At 47.6% G+C, this 24,150-nt stretch overlaps 1 pseudogene; it reads left to right on the forward strand.

Moving 5' to 3' along the window:
- The first annotated feature begins 250 nt into the window (after window positions 1-250).
- Window positions 251-23,083, forward strand: LOC149436160 (olfactory receptor 2AP1-like; annotated as a pseudogene).
- The last annotated feature ends 1,067 nt before the right edge of the window (window positions 23,084-24,150 follow it).

The following is a 24,150-nucleotide window of genomic DNA, read 5'->3' on the forward strand; positions in this document are numbered from 1 at the left end:
GAAGCTTTGGGATTTGCTATGACTGTTGTTAAGCAACTTGAAAAAGTCGCTATTGGGTCGCTCAATAAACATATGTATGACTTGTCCTTGCTTGTATTGATCTTGGTCTGTATAGTCCCTTTATTTTGTTAGTTGTGTGTTATGCCCATTTGCCTTAATTTTTTTCAAAACACATTTTCACTTTTTTTTAGATGTTCTGCATCCAGTAATCTTCTTGTTTTCATCACATACATAACTGGCTAGTATTCATATGGAGCTGCATGAAAATAAGACTTTCTCTGGCTTTGTCCTGTTGGGATTTTCCGATACACCTCATCTTCTTATTCTTCTCCTCTGCTTCTTCTTCTCTGCGTATGTAATCTGTATTGCAGGAAACCTGTTCATCTTCATGCTTAATGTTTTATAGAGCCAGCTTCACACTCCAATGTACATCTTGATGGAGAACCTTGCCTTTGTGGATGTAAGGTTTACCTCCATTATCAGCCCCAGGGGTTTGTATAGCCTTGTATAGTCTGGAGAAACCCACATCTCCACCCATGACTGCTTTTCCAGCTTTTTCTCTTGATGGTAGCAGGTAACATGGATGGCTTCTTGTTGACTATCATGGCCATTGATCGCTGCTGTGCAGTTTGTTTTCCCCTACGGTACCTTTTAATTATGAACAGGAGAACTTGTACAGTTGTGTCCAAAATTATTCAACCCCCACTGAAATTGAGTGTTTTGGCCAGTTTGACATTGCTTTTGATCATTCAGTCATCTTGCTTACATTTACATTAAAGAGGCACTTGTAGGTCAGACAAATATAACATAACAGTTATAATGAAATAACCACAAATGTCTTTTCTGTGCTCACAGCATTATCAGTTTTATTCAACCCCCAAGTGACATTCAATCTTAGTACTTAGTACAGCATCCTTTTACAGTTATAACAGCTTTTAAACGTGAAGCATAGCTTGACACAAGTGTCTTGCAGCGATCTACGGGTATCTTCGCCCATTCTTCATGGGCAAAGGCCTCCAGTTCAGTCACATTCTTAGGCTTGCGCACTGCAACTGCTTTCTTTAAGTCCCACCAGAGGTTCTCAATCGGATTTAAGTCTGGTGACTGCGATGGCCACTCCAAAATGTTCCAGCCTTTCCTCTGCAACCATGCTCTAGTGGACTTGGAGGTATGCTTGGGATCATTGTCCTGTTGAAAGGTCCAACGTCTCCCAAGCCTCAGGTGTGTGACGGACTGCATCACGTTTCCATCCAATATCTCCTGGTACTGAAGAGAATTCATGGTACCTTGCACACGCTGAAGCTTCCCTGTACCTGCAGAAGCAAAACAGCCCCAAAGCATGATTGACCCTCCACCATGCTTCACAGTAGGCAAGGTGTTCTTTTCATCATAGGCCTTGTTCTTCCTCCTCCAAACATAGCGTTGATCCATGGGCCCAAACAGTTCTAATTTTGTTTCATCAGTCCACAGAACACTATCCCACAACTTTTGTGGTTTGTCCACATGGCTTTTGGCATACTGCAGTCGACTCTTCTTATTCTTTGGAGACAGCAAGGGGGTACGCCTGGGAGTTCTGGCACGGAGGCCTTCATTACGCAGTGTGCGTCTTATTGTCTGGGCTGAAACTTCTGTACCCACATCTGACAAATCTTTTCTCAGTTCCTCAGCAGTCACACGGGGACTTCTCTCCACTCTACGCTTCAGGTAGCGCACAGCAGTCGAAGTCAGCATCTTCTTTCTGCCACGACCAGGTAGCGTTTCAACAGTGCCCTTTGCCTTGAATTTGCGAATGATGCTTCCTAAGGTGTCTCTTGGTATGTTTAACATCTTTGCAATCTTCTTATAGCCATTGCCCTTCCTGTGAAGAGAAATCACCTCTTCTCTTGTCTTCCTGGACCATTCTCTTGCCTTCACCATGTTTGTAACCACACCAGTAAATGTCTAGAAGGAGCTGAGTATCACAGTCATTTTAAAGCTGCCTAATTGGTGCTTATTATGCTTGATTGCTGCTCGGTGACATCCACAGGTGTTTTCAATACCTGATGGAAAGCACCTGTATGAACCTCTGTTCTTCAGAGTGGTAGTCTTTAAGGGGTTGAATAATTGTGGCAATGAAGAAACCACATAAGAACCATTTACTACTGTATTACATAAACAATTGATGTCATTTTAGTTGCATTTGGGTAGTTACAACGTCCTTGTAGGATTTGATTCTGAATACAATTCCAAATGTACACTATAGTCCCTAAACCCCTTTACAGCATTGGGGGTTGAATAATTTTGGACACAACTGTATCTGTCTGGTGGCTTTTTATTGGATTATTGTTTGCCTCCACTCTACTTTCTATACTTGGCTGACTTCTTCTCAGCTCTTCTGTAATTGGGTAATCCAACACTTCTTCTGTGACTATCCCGTCATACTCATGCTATCTTGCTCTGGCTTATCAGACACCTGGCAGAAAGTTGACTACATTGAAAGTTCTATCATCATCTTTGCACCAGTGCTTTTAATCCTTGGGTCCTATGTACTCATCATCAGAGCAGTGTTGATTCTAAAGTCATCCCAAGGAAGTAAGAAGGCCTTCCCCACTTGCTCATCTCATCTCACCATGGTTATCCTCCTCTATAGCACAGTAATATTCATGTACTTCCGACCAAGCTCCATCTACTCACCGACCTACGATCGAGCCATCAGTATAGTCTTTAGCATCATTAACCCGACACTTAACCCATTTATTTACAGCCTGAGAAATAAGGAGGTCAAAAATGCTATGAAAAAATTCTAGGATAAACATTGTTACAGTTTAAGGCTAAATTATACCTTTCTGGCAAATAATTTGTAATAAGCATGTTTTATCTGTCTTGATTTATTAAACATTTATTACCTTTGAAGTGTCCATTGTGTCTTGTAAGGAATTTTTACATTTGGTTATGTGAGCGGTGTTCCATCGTCCATCACAGATTTCCAACTAATGTTGCTGATGCCTACCATTGCATTATTAAAAAACTACTTGCATTATTTAAAATGTATCTAAAGGTAAAACCTTTTTCAGTTTTGAATACTAGACGTGCAGTTCATTTAGTTCTGAATAGAAATTCAGATGAAATTTTTATTATTCAGACGAATTACAATTTTAACAAATTTAAATGAATACTGAATAAGGAAACAAAATTTCTGCCAAAATTTGAATCAAATTTGAAAACAAATTTGAAATATAAACATATTGCTAACTATTGCTTATTTCCTCTTGATAGAATAGAAAAGAATAAAAAAATTGAGTGTAGCTGTCTTCTGAAATTCAAATTCCACAAAGAATAGGATAGAAAAGAAGAGAGCAAAACAGAACAGAATAGAAAAGAAGAGAGTAAAACAGAACAGAATAGAAAAGAACAGAGTAAAACTAAACAAGATATTCTTAATTTTGCATAGAATGGAACCAGCTATTCTTCACAATGAATTCTGGTCAATTTGATATTTTCAATTCAAATTTGAGTCAAATTAAATCAGAATACTTCAAATCCATTGGAAAACAAAACAAAATTAATAAACTAATGAATAGATCCAAAACAAAACACATTTTTTTTGAGCATGTCTGTTGAGGGTTATAACCATGTATGAGGTTTTATTTTATTTATTTTTTGTCACCAGAACAGGAATAGAGCAGAAATCATTCAAAGTGGAGAATTGTTCTGGTGACAGCTTTCACTTTGGAAAGGTTTCTTCTCACCTTCTTTTGTGTGTACAAGACAGGGGGTAAAAAGAAATCTCTTTGATGGGACATATATATCAATAAAAGCCTTAATATGCTTTAGATATTTACTACTCTATCCAAAATTGTAAAAGCTATTTACCTTTTTCACATACTTTAGCAGGTGAGTTATTTCTGCAGTGTTCTATGATGTACTGTAAACAGATACTAATATAGTTGCATCCACTCTATCACATGTGTAGATTAGTAGTATGAGTTTTGTTACAGCTTTATAAAGCTTCATAAATAGATGCCCAAAATACCAGAGCCCGCATTACACTTGAGCTGAGCGTCCTTGGCTGTTTTACAGGCTTTTATTATTTTAGGGTTTGCACATGCAATTTTGTGGGTGTCTGAGGCTTGAGGGTTTTTAATTTATTTTTAGGAAATGGAAAGCTAATTTCCAGGGAAAGAAACATACAATATGTGCATTTTCACCTAATTTTTTTATGCATGTTTGCTCATTTTTAAGGAGTTTACTGGGGTCAAAAATGCTTAAGACCTAAAGCTAGAAGATCAGAAGAAGATCATGTAGTTGCAGCACTACTCCTGTAGGAGCTGCAGGAATGCTGTCTATGTCTTCTCCAAAAGCTTCGTGGCACAGCCAGGCTGAATGGCCCCCATGCACACCTGATCTAAATCCAATAGAACACCTCTGGATTGTCATGTTTCGGTCCATCTGACACCACCAGGTTGCACCTCAGCCTGTCCGGGAGCTCAGTGATGCCCTGGTCCAGATCTGGGAGGAAATACCCCAGGACAACATCGGTCGTCTCATTAGGAGAATGGTCCGACATTGTCAGGCATGTATACAAGCACATGGGGGCCATACAAACTACTGAGGACCATTCTGAGTTGCTGCAATGAAATTTCAGCAAAATGGACTAGTCTGCTGCATCATTTTTTCACTTTGATTTTTGGGGTGTCTTTGAATCCAGTCCACTGTAGGTTGATCATTTTCATTTCCATCAAATGATGGGGCATCCTTACGTTCCTAATGCATTACCCAGTCCATATCAGTATAAAGATTCAACAGGAGAGTTTTCCCCATTGAGATCCGATGTGTATTCAAAGTCTTCCTTCAATTTTTTGAGCAGTGTATTCTCTATGGTCCATTGATACACATCTGCAACCTACAATATAATTTTTTTTACTTTAGGCATACATTTCTTATTGCATGTGTTGTGGTTGTGTATATTCTGATTGTCTATGCACACTAGGGTGCACACCTCATAGTGCATACGGCACACTGTTCAATATGCTGACATGCAAAACTGTTAGAAATTCTGTATAGGTGGAGCACTGCTTGCCACCCGATTTTGATGTTTACTTACTTTTTCCATGTTACGATCAACCATGATCTTAGGTCCCTCCTCTACCATGGAACCCTGGCTACCCTCTGGGCTACACTTTTATCCCCCCTTCTCATATTACTTTTCTTTACCAGCCCTCTTTTCTTTTCTCTGCCTATTCATTATTCATCTCTATTTCCCCGATTCTTTCCTGTGCACTACCAACCTATGTTTTTCCTCCCTACCTATTTGTTCTATCCCTCCATGATTCTCTTTCATGCCCCCCACCCCTCAGTTTTTGTACCCCCCTGTCCCCCTCGTTCTTCCTCACCCCCTATCACATACTTGTTGTTAGAGGCCAATGGAGAGAGGGCTTCCCTTGCAGCTAAGTTCAAGACTCCCCTAGATGTGGGACAGAAGGAGTCAGGCCCAAAGTAGCATGGGTCGCCTGTAGGAGTGCTTGTTAGAGGTATACCCAGGAGCACAGCTCATGCAATGGAATGGTGTCTGCAGGTAGGGGGCGCCCATGAGAGGTATGCAGGCCTTCAGGGTAGCAGAGGACCACAGAGTAGTTGTTTCAAAGCCAAGGCCAGATGCCGGGTGGAGATTGGAGCAGACACAGTCAACAGGTTAGCCAGGGTCAAGAGCAAGTGAGAGTATCTATTAGCCAAGCTGGGTCAGATCAGGAGAGCAGGTGCGAATATCCGTTAGTCAAGCCAGGGTCAGTTCAGGAGTCAGGCAGAGAAGACAGATCCAGGAACAAGCCAAGTCGGTAACAGCAGATCACAGTAGCAAAGGAAAACAGACAAAGGTACTGGGGAGCCAGAGATCAACCAGCAATTTGAGGGAGTGATGGGCTTCCTTATCAAGGCCATCTGGCGCCAAACTGAGCTAATGTGTGCGTAACTATGCTCCAGTGCGCATGCATGTTCTGGCTCGCATCCGTGCACCAATACACAGAGATTTTCGCCAGTGTGCATTTCTGCGGCCATGAAAGGTACTGGCAGGAAAGCCAGGTCTCTGAGTACCTCTGCTGTGGACAAAGCCTTGACACCCCCTCTTGCCCCCTTTAGCATTTCCTCCCCCCTTAAACCCACCTTCCCAATTCCTCATTTTTCACTGCACATTTCTCAATATCTGTTACTCAGAACTCCCATCTGCATGTTGAGCACTGTATGTATTTCAATGTATTGGTTTATGCTGGATGCAGGATTTCCTGCATCCCTCCTGATTGTACATGTATGTGATACGAATACTGCTATATGGTCTCCCCCTGTTGATCTCATACCCTGTCCCACTATTATGTAATCCTTGTTGCATTTTCTCAGTGTTACTGAACTGAAACTGTAACTTTGGCCTGTTACCTTACAATAAAATATTTGAACAAGAAATTCTATATATACCCCTACAGAACAGACAGTGCACAGTTCACATGTTCTTTTCTGCTTCACTGCAAGAAGGAAACAGGAAACTTTATTCAGAGAAAAGACATAGAGTATACCATAGATGCGCTACAAACCTATAAACACTGCCATCTACTGGCTGAAGAATATAGCTCTACTGAATACTGATGTAGTTGTTGTACAAAATACATGAACATTGTATTCCAACAAAATCCTACATGAGCAAAGCGCACAAAAGTGTGAATGTGCCCTTATTCCTATGTAGCGCCCTCCAAGGTAGTTGCTCTGATTTGTATAGGTTAGGTATAGCCGTGTGTAACGGAAGCGTAGGCAGGACAGAACACACAAAGAAGATGGGAAACACACAAAGCTTTATTGAGCCATGAAAGACACTCAATCAGGACAGTTCATGGCATTCTGCAACATACGGCTTGTAGGGACACTCATGGTAAGCGGGCTCACGGGGACTCAGCTAGACCTTGGATGGGGGTCTGACCTCAGCACAGCTCCCACACAGCTTTATAGGGACAACGTCATGCTCACGGGGCCTCAGCGGGACTTTGGCTGTGGGGCCTGACCTCAGCACAGCTCCCACACAGCTTTCTAGGGACAACATCAGCCTCACGGGGACTGAATGGGACTTTGGCTGTGGGGCCTGGCCTCAGCACAGCTCCCACACAGCTTTCTAGGGACAGCATCAGCCTCACGGGAACTCAACGGGACTTTGGCTGTGAGGCCTGGCCTCAGTACAGCTCCCACACAGCTTTCTAGGGACAACAACATGCTCACAGGGACTCAGCGGGACTTTGGTTGTGGGGCCTGGCCTCAGCACAGCTCCCACGCAGCTTTCTATGGACAACAACATGCTCATGGGGGACTCAGCTGGACTTTGGCTGTGGGGCCTGATCTCAGCACAGCTCCTACACAGCTTTATAGGGACAACGTCATGCTCACAGGGACTCAGCGGGATTTTGGCTGTGGGGCCTGACCTCAGCACAGCTCCCACACAGCTTTAAAGGGACAACATCATGCTCAAAGGGACTCAGCAGGAATTTGGCTGTGGGGCCTGACCTCAGCACAGCTCCCACACAGCTTTATAGGGACAACGTCATGCGTACGGGGCCTCAGCGAGACTTTGACTGTGGGGCCTGGCCTCAGTACAGCTCCCACACAGCTTTCTAGGGACAACAACCTGCTCACGGGAACACAGCGGGACTTTGGCTGTGGGGCCTGACCCCAGCACAGCTTCCACACAGCTCTCTAGGGGCAACATCATGCTCGCGGGGACTTAACGGGTAGCAAGGGCTCAAGCACTCAGGGGGGCAGTCCAGGAAGGTATACTCCGGGCACGCCATGAGGCAGTTTAAACAAGGGTAGTCTAAGCGCACAATAGGGGCAGTTCATGACAAGGGTGGTCTGAGCGCACAATAGGGGCAGTTCATGGTAAGGGTAGTCTGAGCGCACGATAGGGGCAATTCATGGCAAGGGTAGTCTGGGCACACAATAGGGACAGTCCAGGGCACTCCGCAACATGCGGCTTGTAGGGACAGTCACGGTAGGTGGCTTGCAGACACTCAGCAGCAGGCGGCTTGTAGGGGCACTCAGCAATGGACAGCTTCCAGGGACACTCCCAGCGGTCAGCTTCCAGGGACACTCGGCAATGGACAGCTTCCAGGGACACTCAGCAACGGACAGCTTCCAGGGACATGCAGCAGCAGTCAGCATGCAGAGACACTCAGTAGCAGGCAGTGTGCAGGGACACTCACAGCAGTCAGCTTCCAGGGACACTCAGCAACGGACAGCGGCCCTCACAGCGGTCAGCCTTCCAGGGACAGCAGAGATTAGCAGGCAGGGGCCCTCATAGCGGTCAGCTTTCCAGGGACAGCAGCGGTCAGTGGACCGAGATCCTCACAGTGGTCAGCTTTCCAGGGACAGCAGCGATCAGTAGACAGGGCCCTCGCAGCGGCCAGCTTGCCAGGGACAGCAGCGGGAGTCCTGGCTGTGGGATCTGACCTTTGAGGAAGGGGGGTCTCCTGCAGAGTGCTCAGCGGGGATGCTGCAGAGGCCCGGTCCCCACCCAGACCTCCCAACGGAACAGCTGCGGCGAATAGCACAGTAGGAAGAGACCGGCCTGGTCCCGTGCCGGCCTTTTAAAGCCACACAGGACGCTTCCCGGTTGCCCGGCAACAGTCGGCCCTGCGCCGCGTTGTCAGGCAATGAGGCACGCCCCCTTGACACGGGCCGTGCTCTCAAGAGCGCGACCTTTGTCTGTTGGCGAGTGCTGGCGCGGGAAGCCCTTGTGCCTGCGCTGTACTCGTCAGGGCCGTGCGGCGTCAGGTTGACTGCTGCGGCCCGGACATCTCGATGGGGGGGCCTGCCCCTTCCTTGGCTGAGTGGCTGGGGAGGTGTGAACTTCCCAACGGGAGACTATCTCTCCCCCTCAGGCTGGGAGAGATAGGGGATGGAGGGTGACGAGAGTCACACCTCTCATCCTGGGTGGCTCAGCTTCAAAGAGCCATGACAGGATGAGAGGGGGGGAGAGGTGGGGGGAGCTGCAGTGAGGGAGAAGAGCAAGCCTGGCACACCGTGACAACTCCTCCCCCCTTCATTTTACAAGTGCCGGCAAGGGGACCTCAACGAGTCTCCTTGGAGGCACTTGTGGGGTGTTGTCGTTCTCTATCATCTTCTTCTGCATTCTAGTCATCCCACCGCTGCCACCAATGTAACGGAAGCGTAGGCAGGACAGAACACACAAAGAAGATGGGAAACACACAAAGCTTTATTGAGCTATGAAAAACACTCAATCAGGACAGTTCATGGCACTCCGCAACATACGGCTTGTAGGGACACTCCCAGTAAGCGGGCTCACGGGGACTCAGCTAGACCTTGGATGGGGGTCTGACCTCAGCACAGCTGTCAGGGCAGGAGCTGAGGAACGGACAGGCAGGCCTAACAATGTAACGCACTGGCTGACGACAACCACCACCCACAGACCGAAGTCCCTCAGGGCGCGGAGTCTAAGTCCCAGGCTGCCCTTCACCAGGGCCCCTGATGGTGGGGATGGACTTGACGCAGCCAGGAACCAGGTCGCGGCCCCCGAGACACCTCAGCTGCGGTAATGGCCGCCGCCAATGGCGTGTAGCTGGTGGAAGAGACAAAAGAGTAGTCAGACAAGCCGGGGTCAACAACAACAGGACAGGACAGTACAGGACAGCAGACGAGAATCACAGGTCACGAGCCGGGTTCAGCAACAGAGGGTCAGATCAAAGGAGAATACTTAGAATAGTCAAGACAAGCCGAATCAGATACCAGGAGAGTCACGAGAGTCAGAACAGAGTAACAGCGACACAAAGACACAAGACACAAGTGCAAAGAGCATGTGCGGGCCACAGGCTTATATGTCATCAGCCACACCCCTCTGGAGGATGGACCACAGAAACCTGAAGGCATAAAAGGGCTCCCATCATGCACAGCAGAATCCAAGATGGACACCAGCACATGAAGTAACATAACCACAGGGAAAAGGTAGGACCTTGACAGTACCTCCCCCTCAAGGGCCCCTCCCCCTCCGCGGCTCAACAAAAGGTTTCTGAGGAAAGCGGGTATGAAAAGCGCGGAGGAGGGCAGGAGCATGGACATCCGCGGAAGGAACCCAGGAACGCTCCTCGGGACCATAACCACGCCAATGAACCAGGAACTGTAATTGACCGCGCACCAATCGAGAGTCCAGGATCCGGCTCACCTCATACTCCTCATGACCGTCAACCCGGACAGGACGGGGCCGAGGAAGAGAGGTAGTGAAGCGATTGCAGATCAGAGGTTTCAACAGGGAAACATGAAAGATATTGGAGATCCGCATCCCAGACGGAAGGGCAAGTGCATAGGCCACCGGATTCACTTTGCGGAGAATGCGGAAAGGACCGACAAAACGGGGAGCCAGTTTGGGTGTGGGCACCCGAAGATTGAGGTTGCGAGTAGACAACCACACCCGATCGCCGACCTGGTATGAAGGAGCGGGCAACCGTCTGCGATCAGCCTGGAACTTCTGGCGCTGAGCTGAGTCCCTCAAGGCCCTCTGGATCTGCCCCCAAGAAGAACGCAGGGCAGCAAGATGGTTCTCCACAGCCGGAATGTCCTGTGGTGAGAACCTCTCAGGTAATACCGCGGGTTGAAACCCATAGTTGGCCATGAAGGGAGACATCCCGGTGGAGGAGTTGACCGCCGAGTTCCTGGCAAACTCTGCCCACGGCAGGAGATCGGTCCAATCGTCCTGATGGTCTGAAATATAACACCGAAGGAATTGTTCTAAGGCCTGATTGGAACGCTCCGCAGCCCCATTGGACTGCGGGTGGTAGGCTGATGAAAAGGAGAGACTAATACCCAACTGGGAGCAGAAGGCACGCCAGAATCTGGACACGAACTGACTCCCGCGGTCTGAGACAATCACCTTAGGTAACCCATGCAGGCGAAAAATCTCCCTGGAAAAGACCGTGGCCAGTTCCTGCGCTGTGGGTAATTTCCTGAGTGGAATGCAATGGCACATCTTGGAAAACCGATCGACGATCATGAGGATGACCGTATGACCCCGAGACACCGGGAGGTCTACAATAAAGTCCATCCCTAGATGTGACCAAGGACGCTCCCCATTGGGAATGGGTTGCAGAAGACCCAAAGGGAGATGCCGTGGAGACTTATTCTGGGCACAGATCGAACATGCCGCTACATAAGAGGCAATGTCGGCACGGAGGGTTGGCCACCAGAATAAGCGAGAGACGACCCAACACAGCTGGTTCTTCCCTGGATGCCCGGCAGTTTTGGCGTTATGGTAGGTACGCAGCAGGCGGGTGCGCAATCCCTCGGGTACGAAACATCTACCCTCCGGCCTCCTGGGAGGAGCATCAGTTTGAGCCGCCAAAATCTGCTCCCCAAGGGGAGAGGTCAGACTGGTGCGAATGGCAGCCAGGATCTGATCTGGAGGTATAAGTGAGATTGGCTCAGAGTCCTCCCTGGACAATTCAGAGTATTGCCGTGATAACGCATCAGCCCTGACATTCTTGGAACCAGGCAAATATGAAACCACATAGTTGAAGCGTGACAAGAACAAAGCCCATCTGGCCTGGCGGGGTGTCAATCTCTTGGCCTCCGAAAGATAAGTCAGGTTCTTGTGATCGGTAAGAATGAGGACCGGAACCGCGGAACCCTCAAGCAGGTGCCTCCATTCCTTGAGAGCCAGAATGATGACCAACAACTCCCGATCTCCAATCTGGTAGTTGCACTCAGCCGAGGAAAGCTTCCTGGAGTAGAACCCGCAGGGAAGTAGGGGTCCATCGGGTGACCGACGCTGAGACAGGAGAGCCCCTACTCCCGTCTCGGAAGCATCAACTTCGAGGACGAAGGGCAACCCAGGATTGGGATGCGAAAGAATCGGAGCCGAAGCAAAGGCAGCTTTCAGAGCCTCGAAAGCTCTGATGGCCTCGGATGGCCACTCGTGAGGGTTACTCCCCTTCTTGGTTAGGTCAGAGAGAGGCTTTGCCAATGTGGAGAAGTTCCTGATGAACTTCCGATAGTAGTTGGCAAAACCCAGAAAGCGCTGAATGGGCCGAAGACCATTGGGACGAGGCCACTGCAGAACTGCCGCAACCTTCTGAGGGTCCATGGAAAATCCCTCCGCGGAAATTATGTAGCCCAAAAAGGCAACCTGGGATCGATGGAACTCGCACTTCTCGAGTTTACAAAAGAGTCCGTTCTCACGCAATCGTTGCAGCACCTGCTTAACATCCTGGACATGGGACTCCATGGAGGTAGAGTAAACCAAGATGTCATCCAGGTAAACCACTACGCATTGCTGCAACAAATCACGAAGGACATCGTTTATGAATTCCTGAAAGACCGCGGGCGCGTTACACAATCCGAAGGGCATCACCAGGTATTCGTAGTGCCCAGTTCTGGTGTTAAACGCGGTCTTCCACTCATCCCCCTGTCTGATCCGTACGAGGTTGTACGCCGCCCTAAGGTCGAGTTTGGTAAAGACCGTTGCTCCCTTAAGGCGGTCGAATAACTCAGAAATCAAAGGAATTGGATATGCATTTTTAATGGTAATCCGATTGAGACCCCTATAATCGATGCAGGGCCTCAATTCCCCACCTTTCTTCTTTACGAAAAAAAACCCCGCTCCTGCTGGGGAAGTAGACTTACGAATGTGCCCCCGGGAAAGCGCATCCACCACGTACTCCTCCATGACCTTATTCTCCGCAACCGATAGAGGGTACACCCTGCCACGTGGAGGAGTGGCCCCGGGTTGCAGGGATATGGCGCAGTCGTAAGGACGATGCGGTGGTAAGGTACCAGCGCGTACCTTATCGAACACGTCCCGGTATTCCCCATAGTCGGTGGGCAACGCAGAGTCTGAGGAGGCACACAATACCTTAACCGGCCCCCGTATGCACCCGGCCCCACACTGTGGAGACCATGAGAGAATCTCGGCTGTTTGCCAATTGAAGGTAGGATTGTGCCTCTGGAGCCAGGGATACCCCAAAACCACCGAATAGTGTGGGGAAGAAATCACCTGAAAACAGGCCAACTCCCTGTGAACAGCCCCAATGGCTACCTCTATTGGCACGGTCTCGTGGGTAACCTGCGGCGGCTGCAGGGGCCTGCCATCTATTGCTTCGAGAACCAATGGGGCAGCACGAGCCTGCAGGGGAATGGAGTGCTGCGCAGCAAACGAGCTGTCCAAGAACAACCCACCGGCCCCAGAGTCCACCAACGCCTGGGCCGTCACCGAGCTCCCTGTCCAAGAAAGGACCACGGTGATCAGTGGCTTATCCTTGCGGAACGCCGGGGACGAGGAAACTCCACCCAAGATCTGTCCCCGACATGATCTCAGGTGCGAGCGTTTCCCGGACGGACCGGACAAGACTGCCGAAAGTGCCCACCGAGGCCACAGTACAGGCAGCGACCCTCCCGACGCCGAGCGGCCCGCTCCCCCTCGGAAAGGCGAGCAAACCCCAGCTGCATGGGTTCCCCACCAGACAAGCTATCCCCAGGAGGCGTGGGAGGAGAGGGAGGAACGGGTGGGACAGAAAACGCAGGTGCCAGTCGATTGGAAGGCCTCCGCAGGCGTTCCTTGAGTGAAGGCCTCTCCCTGAGCCTGGTGTCAATCAGGATCAGGAAAGAGATGAGCTCCTCCAACACCACAGGCAGTTCCTTAGCTGCAATCTCGTCCTTCAATGAGTCAGAAAGACCCTGAGAAAACGCAGCCACCAGAGCCTCATTGTTCCAACCAACCTCTGCCGCCAGGGTACGAAACTCTATAGCGTACTCGGCCACGGTCCGTGAACCCTGATGCATGGTCATGAGCAGCTTGGCCGCCGAGGCGGAACGAGCCGGTACGTCGAATACCCTACGGAAGGCATCGACAAAACCAGAAAAATCTTGAATCACCGGGTCGTTCCTCTCCCATAAGGGATTTGCCCAGGCCAAGGCCTTGTCTGAGAGTAGTGAGATGAGGAACCCCACCTTTGACCTCTCAGACGGAAAGGCGTGGGGTATTAATTCAAAATAAATACCCACCTGGTTGAGGAACCCACGACACTGACTCGGCTCACCCCCAAAGCGCTGTGGAAGAGGGGCTGAACCGGTCATACCTCTGGACACCGCGGGTGCCGCATCAGCCGCGGCGGTAGGCACAGCAAGCGGAACAGCGGAAGCGACCACCGGAGCGACAACCGGCCTAATAACACCAGGAGTAAGGTGCGCGGTGCGTGCAAGCAGAGTTTGCAACGCCTGAGCGAACTGATCCAACAGGTGATCCTGTTGATCGAGTCTGGCGACTAGCATTGGGAGCGAAGGCGTACCTGCACCGTCAGGGTTCATGGCACTTGTGTAATGTCAGGGCAGGAGCTGAGGAACGGACAGGCAGGCCTAACAATGTAACGCACTGGCTGACGACAACCACCACCCACAGACCGAAGTCCCTCAGGGCGCGGAGTCTAAGTCCCAGGCTGCCCTTCACCAGGGCCCCTGATGGTGGGGATGGACTTGACGCAGCCAGGAACCAGGTCGCGGCCCCCGAGACACCTCAGCTGCGGTAATGGCCGCCGCCAATGGCGTGTAGCTGGTGGAAGAGACAAAAGAGTAGTCAGACAAGCCGGGGTCAACAACAACAGGACAGGACAGTACAGGACAGCAGACGAGAATCACAGGTCACGAGCCGGGTTCAGCAACAGAGGGTCAGATCAAAGGAGAATTCAAAGAATAGTCAAGACAAGCCGAATCAGATACCAGGAGAGTCACGAGAGTCAGAACAGAGTAACAGCGACACAAAGACACAAGACACAAGTGCAAAGAGCATGTGCGGGCCACAGGCTTATATGTCATCAGCCACACCCCTCTGGAGGATGGACCACAGAAACCTGAAGGCATAAAAGGGCTCCCATCATGCACAGCAGAATCCAAGATGGACACCAGCACATGAAGTAACATAACCACAGGGAAAAGGTAGGACCTTGACAACAGCTCCCACACAGCTTTATAGGGACAACGTCATGCTCACGGGGCCTCAGTGGGACTTTGGCTGTGGGGCCTGACCTCAGCACAGCTCCCACACAGCTTTCTAAGGACAACATCAGCCTCACGGGGACTCAATGGGACTTTGGCTGTGGGGCCTGGCCTCAGCACAGCTCCCACACAGCTTTCTAGGGACAACAACATGCTCACAGGGACTCAGCGGGACTTTGGCTGTGGGGTCTGACCTCAGCACAGCTCAGCCGGAGTCCTGGCTGTGGAATCTGACCTTTGAGGAGTAGGGTCTCCTGCAGAGTGCTCAGCGGGGATGGCTGCGGAGGTGTGGTCCCCACCCGGATCTCCCAACAGAACAGCTGCGGTGGACAGCACAGGAGGAAGAGACTGGCCTGGTCCCGTGCCGGCCTTTTAAAGCCACACAGGATGCTTCCCGGTTGCCCCGGCAACAGCCGGCCCTGCGTCACGTTGCCAGGCAATAAGGCACACCCCCTTGACATGGGCTGCGTTCTCAAGAGCACGTCCTTTGTCAGTTGGCAAGTGCAGGCGCGGGAAGCTCTTCTGCCTGCGCTGTACTCGTCGGGGCTGTGCGGCCTCAGGTTGACTGCTGCGCCCGGACATCTCGGTGGGGGGGCCCACCCCTTCCCTTGCCGAGTGGCTGGGGAGGTGTGAACTTCCCAGTGGGAGACTATCTCTCCCCCTCAGGCTGGGAGAGATAGGGGACGGAGGGTGATGAGAGTCACACCTCTCATCCTGGGTGGCTCAGCTTCAAAAAGCCGTGACGGGATGAGAGGGGGGAGAAGTTACAGTGAGGGAGAGGAGCAAGCCTGGCACACCATGACACCGTGTTTCTCTGCTTAACAGAGAGGCTGTTGGGAAAATCTAATTGGGCTCTCTGCTTAGCAGAGTGTTGTGATTGACTAGCCAGGTTTACTCATGATGGTCTGGTGATGTTTGTTTGAGTTCTTCCTGCATTCAGGAAGCTATGAGAGGCTTCCAGAACATGGCTAGGGGCTGGGCAAATGAACAACATGAATATGGATAATGTCCCATCCAATTGCAGGGGAGGGTGGCCGCATTGCATGCTGGGAGTGGTATTTATGATCAGCATCTTTCCTGGGAGTAGCTTGCACCAAGCCACGCTGGAAGCAGACTTTCCTCACCTGTCACCTGCTGCCATGCGGCCTCAGGTGGGTTGACTTGAGGGCCTAAAGTTTGAGAGAGTGACCCTGGTTCTACAGTAAGCTGACTGAGGGGAGCTGTTTGGCAAACATGTGTTTGGAAGATTGGAAGGAGGCAACCATTCTGTCCTTGGGCCTTGTGAGTACTGACATTGAGGAATTTGTGTGCTTTGCTGCCCCTCTGGTGCTAGATAGTCAATGTGAGTTTGAGAAAAGGGAACACTGGCTGAACACTGAAGAGTTTGTCCAACTGTTGCTACTGAAAAGGAATTTGCTCAGCTACATTACCATTGGGCTGTCATAGTCTGTCGTAACTGGCTTGTACCCGAAGAGCTCAGCCCTGTAAGTACTACTACTGCAGAAAGGGGCTTTGCTCACTCCTAAACTACTTGCTGCTACAATTCTAAGAGAAGTCTGCTATCTGCTTTCAGCCAGGACTTCAAAATGCCCAACTAAGAGATCAGCCAAATTACTTCAGTGTGAATAGTTCTAATTTTGGAGTATCCTTCTGAATCCCCCATCCCTATCTCCAGTTTTACAATAAAACTCCAAAAACAAATATCCCCTAGACTGGTCATTGAAGACAACGAGCAAGTGTGTGTGTGCATTTGGTTGAAGAAATACACTGTTCCAATGTGCCTGGCTGCAGGGTGAAGTAAGGAAAAACCTGGGCAAAAATACAAGTGGCTCCTCCGGGGGGTAACCTGAAAGCTGCTCCTCCCCCCTGGGCAGCAGGGGGAAATGTATGGTGCACAGGAAGGGCAATAGGTGCAGCAGGGGGGCAATTACTGAAACCAATTCCCTATATGGCTCTTCTCTGCAGCAGCTGAAAGCCAGTGGGAGGGAGAGGAGAAGAAGCCAGCTTTTAGCTGCTGCAGAGAGAGCCATACAGGGGATCGGATCCAGAAATTGCCCCCGCCGTGTCCATCACCTCCCCTGCTCATATCCACTTCACCCAGCTGCCTGGGCCACCGCCTGCTGGCCTGGGCCCCATACAGGAGGACTGGTGGTACCCCCTTATCCACGGCCAACGAGCAATTGTGTGTGTGCATTTGGTTGAAGAAATACACTGTGCTTGGCTGTGGGGTGAAATAAGGGGAAACCTGGGCAAAAATACAAGTGTCTCTTCCAGGGGTAGTGCTACACTTAGTTATTATGAATAGAGATGAGTGAAGCTGCTGGGGTTCAAATTGCAAATAATTTTGCTCGAAGTTCGAGATTTGTGAACCCCATTGAAGTCGATGTGGGACTAATCTTGTTATGCAATTCTGGCCATTTATAGGGCTATTAATCCAGCTATTGTCAATTAAAGGCATGGGTAGCTGGGCACTGCCATGTGGGACATGAACCAATTTCAAATTGCAAAAAATTCTCCTTAAACAGAATTGCCAGTTCCCCCTTCATAGTTTCAATGTACGTGACAATAAGGATGCTGAGCCCAAATATTATAGAAAAGGGGCTGAGTTATCCACTCCTTTATATTATTGTCTCTTGAAACTCAGATGACCTGGGGCAAAGGCAATATGCTGCATCATAGGTTATTCATTACTTCTAGCAGCAAACCTTGAAACTTTTAGGTCAAACTAATTTTGACCCATGATAGCAATAAGTCCCACCCTCATCCCTAAATCTAGGATTTATATGTCAGTATTAGAACAAGGACTCACTCTTCTCCTAATCAAATAATGATTTAGCTTCCCTGCATAGCTGACAGCTCGGAGCTATAATTGTGCCATGTGGGAGATGCTGAGATCTCTGAGGATTCCAACTGTCAGATGTGACAAGAAGCTCTGTGTCCCGTCTGTTCTATAAAACCAGTGGAGGGTCACACATTGCTATGAGCAGTTCCCATTCCCACATGTTGCATATAAGACTGCAGTACAGTCCTTGGAGGACGGAAACTGGCATTACAGAGTGCTACAGACAATATGAACTGTGTCCAGGCCAATGACAGGTAATCATCTGAATTATGAAGCTTCCACATGAAAACATAAATATCTCTTTCAGACAGACAATAATGCTTAGTGCCCTCTGAAAAGCAATCCATAGTGAGTTGCTCTTCAGAGGGTGGTATAGCGTTGGCTGACAGGCCTTTAGGAGGTGCTACTGACACTTCCTGATGCTTTTTTTAAATAATTTTTTCAAAATTTCTGAATGTTTTAAATTGCACATTACATCTACATTGCACAGAATCTTTTAAGTGCGACAAATATGCAAAAAAAATAAAAATTCAAGAAGGGGCACATACTTTTTTACATCACTGTAAATAGATGCTATACCGTATTCAACCATTGCTGCATAGTGTTCTTTATAAGATGTAGAAGCCAGGGGTGGGACTACAGCTGATGGGGCCTAATGGCTACGTTTTGATGGGGTCCTCCTAGGCAACCTCCCTGCTGTGATGATCTTATCATAAATGCTATTTTCCAGATAACTACTCGTCTAGCAGTAAGTGTCATAGTAGCAATAATCATAATGATCATCACAATATTTTATTTTATTCAGAACAAAACAAAAACATTGCATTTCTGTATAAAATACAAACCTCTGAAACCACTAAGCAACTTCTTCCCTCCCTGGTTATATCTCACCTTGACTACTGTAACTCCCTCCTCATTGGCAGACCTCATTGCAGGTTATCCCTTCTTCAGTCTATCATGAATGCTGCAGCCAGACTCATCCACCTCACTAACCGTTCCATATCTGCCACCCCTCTCTGCCAATCCCTCCATTGGCTTCCACTCAGTGTCCTCCACCCCTCTCTGCCAATCCCTCCATTGGCTTCCACTCAGTGTCCTCCACCCCTCTCTGCCAATCCCTCCACTGGCCTCCACTCAGTGTCCTCCACCCCTCTCTGCCAATCCCTCCACTGGCCTCCGCTCAGTGTCCTCCACCCCTCTCTGCCAATCCCTCCACTGGCCTCCGCTCAGTGTCCTCCATCCTTCTCTGCCAATCCCTCCACTGGCCTCCACTCAGTGTCCTCCATCCCTCTCTGCCAATCCCTCCACTGGCTTCCACTCAGTGTCCTCCATCCCTCTCTGCCAATCCCTCCACTGGTCTCCATTCAGTGTCCTCCATCCCTCTCTGCCAATTCCTCCACTGGCCTCCACTCAGTGTCCTCCACCCCTCTCTCCCTATTCCTCCATTGGCTTCCACTCAGTGTCCTTCACCCTTCTCTGCCAATCCCTCCACTGGCTTCCCAATGCCCAACGAATACAATTCAAAACATTAACAATCACATATAAAACCATTTATAACTGTGCCCCAAATAACATCACCAACCTTGTCTCCAAATATCATCCAAATGTCCTCTCCGCTCCTCCCATGACCTCCTGCTCTCTTGCTCCCTTGTCTCCTCCCTACAAGCTCATCTCCAGGACTTCTTCAGAGGCTCCCCCATCCTCTAAAACTTTCTACCATAATCTATCAGATTATCGCCTACTCTGCCCACTTTTAGGTGATCTCTGAAAACCTGTCTCTTCAGGGAAGCCTTTCCTGCCTTCAGATAATAACAGAATCTACTATTCCTTCTACCAGTCGATCCCCCACAGTTATTACCTTTTGTACCACTAGTCCCTCCCTCTTAGATTGTAAGCTCCAAGGAGCAGGGTCCTCCTAACCCTCTTGTATTGAACTGTATTGTTGCTGTATTGTCTCCCTTTATATTGTAAAGCGCTGAGCAAACTGTTGGTGTTATATAAATCCTGTATAATATTAATAATAATATTAAAATAAAAATGAGATATTTGTCATAGAGAATATGTGTTTTAGTAAATGAGCTGCTCTAAAACAAAGTGAAGCAAGTATGGAAATGTTTTTTTCCAAATGCGCTCTAATAGTGTTTCAAGAGTAGACAAACGTTAATAAAATAATGTATCCAAAATCCAGATAAATCACCAAAAGGTCCATGTGATAAAGTCCTCTGTAATGTGCATAAACGTAAAAACACAATCCAAAGTCAGTTCTCCACCACCAAGATTAAAAGTCATATACAATAGAGCTCATGGATAAAGACAACACCAGGGACACATCACTCCTGTTGGTACTCTTCTGAAACATCAGGTATCCTCAAAGAAATCCTCCTCCCATCACCATACCAGCAGCACTCATGAGAAGATATGAAAGCAAACAACCCACATAGTGTAAAATCTTAAAAACATTAAACTGAGTATTACATTCACATGAATAGCTGCACAATAAAATAAAACCTTATCCGGTCAGCATATACTGCAAATCCACCCTCACTTCCAGGATCACTGGAACGCAATGACGTCAGCATGTAACTCCTCCCTATGCGCTCCATAAATTACTTTTTAGAAGGTCATGTATAGTTGTTAGGGCTTTTCCATTGGTGGTGGTTCCATCCTAGACTCTCTACATCTTGGTGGTGGAGAACTGACTTGTGATATTACACTTATACACATTATACAGGACATTAACACGTGGACTTTTTAGTAATCTGTCTGGATTTATGGATACAATATTTGATTAATATTTTCTTTTGAAAAACTATTAAAGCACATTTTTTAAAAAATGTTTCCACATTTGCTTCACTTTTTGTTAGCGCAGTTCATTTTTTTAAATACTTTATTTTATTACATAATTAAAACTTCCTAAAATTCTTTTTTTGTAGAACTGCAAACAACTATCTTGTCACTGGGCTTTTCACAGTCTGAAGAAGATTGCTTTAGACATATGCGGTTAATTTCAGTGCTGACCGAGTTGACCAGAGGGCAATAAATCTACACTACAGTGGCAGCTGAACACATTGCCCTTACTGCATAGCCTATAAAGGGGACTTGTGACTAGAGACAACGATTCTGCGGTTTCCTCCTGTAAGTCTGATGTCAGATCTCCTTGTTTGGAAAAGTCACCAGAGGTACAGAGTCAGCGTCAACAGCAACTTTTTCAAATCTTAAAAATACAGTACTGGATTTGTAATTTGTAAACATTTTCTATGTTTAATTGTTCCCTACAGCTCCCTTAATGGGACTCATATCCACCCCCAGACCCCATAGAAGCTATGTGGATTGCTATGGCTATTGTGACTCCACTCGCAAAAGCTTACATAGCTATCTCCATTGGGTCGCCCAATAAGTATTGCATATGTGTGACTTGTCCTTCAGTGTATTCGGCTTTGGTCTGCATAGTCCCTTTATTTTGTTAGAAGTATGAACAGGAGCCAGGCGCTGTGTAGTTTTGTGATAAAAGTAATACACCTTATATGGAGGTGTGCCTTTAATAATTCATATGGTAAAAAATAGATAACCAGCCTGTGGCTTTAAGAAGCCAGGTTCCAAGATGGACGGCCTGTCCGCTCAGAGGAAGCAGTGGAGTAGAATGCCTGTCTGTGCAGGGACCACATGTACTAGACGTCCCAGCGTCCTTGATGACGTCCTGGATGACGTCACCACGATGTGGAGAGACGGAGGGGGGGAACTCTTGCGCGAAACATGTTGTCCCAGCAACCGGCCTCTTCCTTCTAAAGCTGCGGCTCCAGCAAGAGTTCCCCCCCTCCGTCTCTCCACATCGTGGTGATGTCATCCAGGACGCTGGGACATCGGATACACGTGGTCCCTGCACTGACAGGCATTCTACTCCACTGTTTCCCTCTGAGCAGATGGGCCGTCCATCTTGGAACCTGGCTTCTTAAAGCCACAGGCTGGTTATCTATTTTTTACCATATGAATTATTAAAGGCACACCTCCATGTAAGGTGTATTACTTTTATCACAGAACTACACAGCGCCTGGCTCCTGTTCATACTTCCCACAAACTGATGTGTTTTACCATGGCAGCAGTGAGTTTTTTCCCCACCAATCACAGTTGACATATACCATTCACTTATTTCCTTTGGGACACATCTGTGCGCTTTTATCCAGACCGTCCTTTATTTTGTTAGTTGTGTGTTATTTCTATTTGACTTTTTTTTTTTAAAACAAATTTTCACTTTCTTCAGATGTGCTGCATCCAGTAATCTACGTGTTTTTATCATATACATAACTGGTTAATATACATATGGAGCTTCATGAAAATAAGACTTTTTCTGGTTTTGTCCTGTTGGGATTTAACGATTTGCCTCATCTTCTTTTGCCTGCCCTCTGCTTCTTTTTGACTGCGTATATCCTCTGCATTACAGGAAATCTGTTCATCTTTGTGCTTTTTATGTCACAGCACCAACTTCACACCCCAAAGTATGTCTTGATGAGGAACCTTGCCTTTTTGGATGTATGTTTTACCTCCATTATCATCCCCAGGGCCTTGTATGGTCTCCTGTCTGGAGACACCCACATCTCTGTCCAAAGCTGTTTTTTCCAGCTTTTTCTCTTCACATTAGTGGCCAACATGGATAGTTTTTTGTTGACCATCATGGCCTTTGATCGTTACTGTGCAGTTTGTTTTCCCCTACAGTACACTTTGATGATGAACAAGAGAACATATATCTGTTTGATGGCTTTTTCTTTGATTATTGCTTGCCTCCACTCTACATTCACCATTTGGCTGGCTTCTTCTCAGCTCTTCTGTGGTTGGGTAATCCAACACTTCTACTGTGACTATCCCGTCATAATGATTCTATCCTGTTCTGACTTGCCAGTCACTTTGCAAACAGCTGACTTAATTGCAACTTCCATTGTCATCTTTACTCCACTGCTTTTAATCATTGGGTCCTATGTATTCATCATCAAAGCAGTGTTGACCCTAAAGTCAACCCAAGGAAGTAGAAAGACCTTCACCACTTGTTCATCTCATCTCACCATGGTCATCCTCTACTACAGCGTAGTAATATTCATGTACTTTCGGCCAAGGTCCATCTACTCACCAACTTATGACCGAACAATCAGTATAGTCTTCACCATCATTAACCCGACTATCAACCCATTTATTTACAGCCTGAGAAATAACGATGTCAAAAGCTCTATAAAAAAAATTATAGGATAGACATTGTTACAGTTTAAAGCCAAACTACCCCTTTATAGCAAATAAAAACTGAAATTTGTAATTAGTAGATTTTATCAGTCTTGATCCAATAAAACGTTTTTGCTATTGAAGTATCTATCATTATTATTATTATTATACAGGATTTATACAGCGCCAACAGTTTACGCAGAGCTTTACAACATAAGCGGGGCGTACAATTACAATACAGTTCAATACAGAAGGAATAGGAGGACCTTGCTCATGGAGCTTACAATCTAAAGGGAGGGGGAGGTGATACAAAAGGTAATGCTGCAGGGGGTGATCTGATTAAGGTGACTCAAGTACAGTTCTTAGGTGGAGGAGTGGTAGGCTTCCCTACATAAATTAGTTTTTAATAATCACCTAAAGATAGACAGGGTAGGAGCTGACCGGATATACTGGAGCAGGGAGTTCCAGAGGACTGGAGATGCACTAGAGAAGTGCCCTGTAAGAAATATTTACAGTTGGTCATTGAACAGTGTTCCATTGACCACCATAGCTTTGAAGCTACTGCTGCCAAATGCCTACCATTGCATTATTCAACAACTACTTTTTTTAAAATGTAACTAAATGCAAAACCTTTTCAGTTTTTGGATACAATAGCACATGGGGTTTTTATAGCTGTCTGAAAGGGGAGATTTTTTTCCCTTTTTAATTCTCTTGGTGACCATTGACACGGGACTGAAAGTCAGGGAAATCCAAACTTTCTTTGTCACCGGAACAAGAATAGGGGAGAAATCATCCAATGGGGAAAGATGTTTTGGTGATGACTCTCTTGGAGGAAATTTCTCTCACTTTTGAAACATTTTTCTCACTTCCATTTGTGTGTACAGGACAGGGGGTAAAGAGAAATCTCTTAGATGGGGCACATATAGCAATAAAAGCCTTAAAACAGGTTATCTATTTCCTACTCTATCCAAAATTGTAGAAAATACTTACCTTTGGTCATACTTTAGCAGGTCAGTTATTTCTATGGTGTTGTATGATGTATACAGATGGTAATGCAGTTGTATCCAATCTCTCACATGTGTAGAATGATAGTATGAGGT

Source organism: Staurois parvus, unplaced genomic scaffold (genome assembly GCF_062004578.1).
Source record: "Staurois parvus isolate SC_StPar_1 unplaced genomic scaffold, SC_StPar_1.0 ptg001411l, whole genome shotgun sequence".
NCBI lineage: Eukaryota > Metazoa > Chordata > Amphibia > Anura > Ranidae > Staurois > Staurois parvus.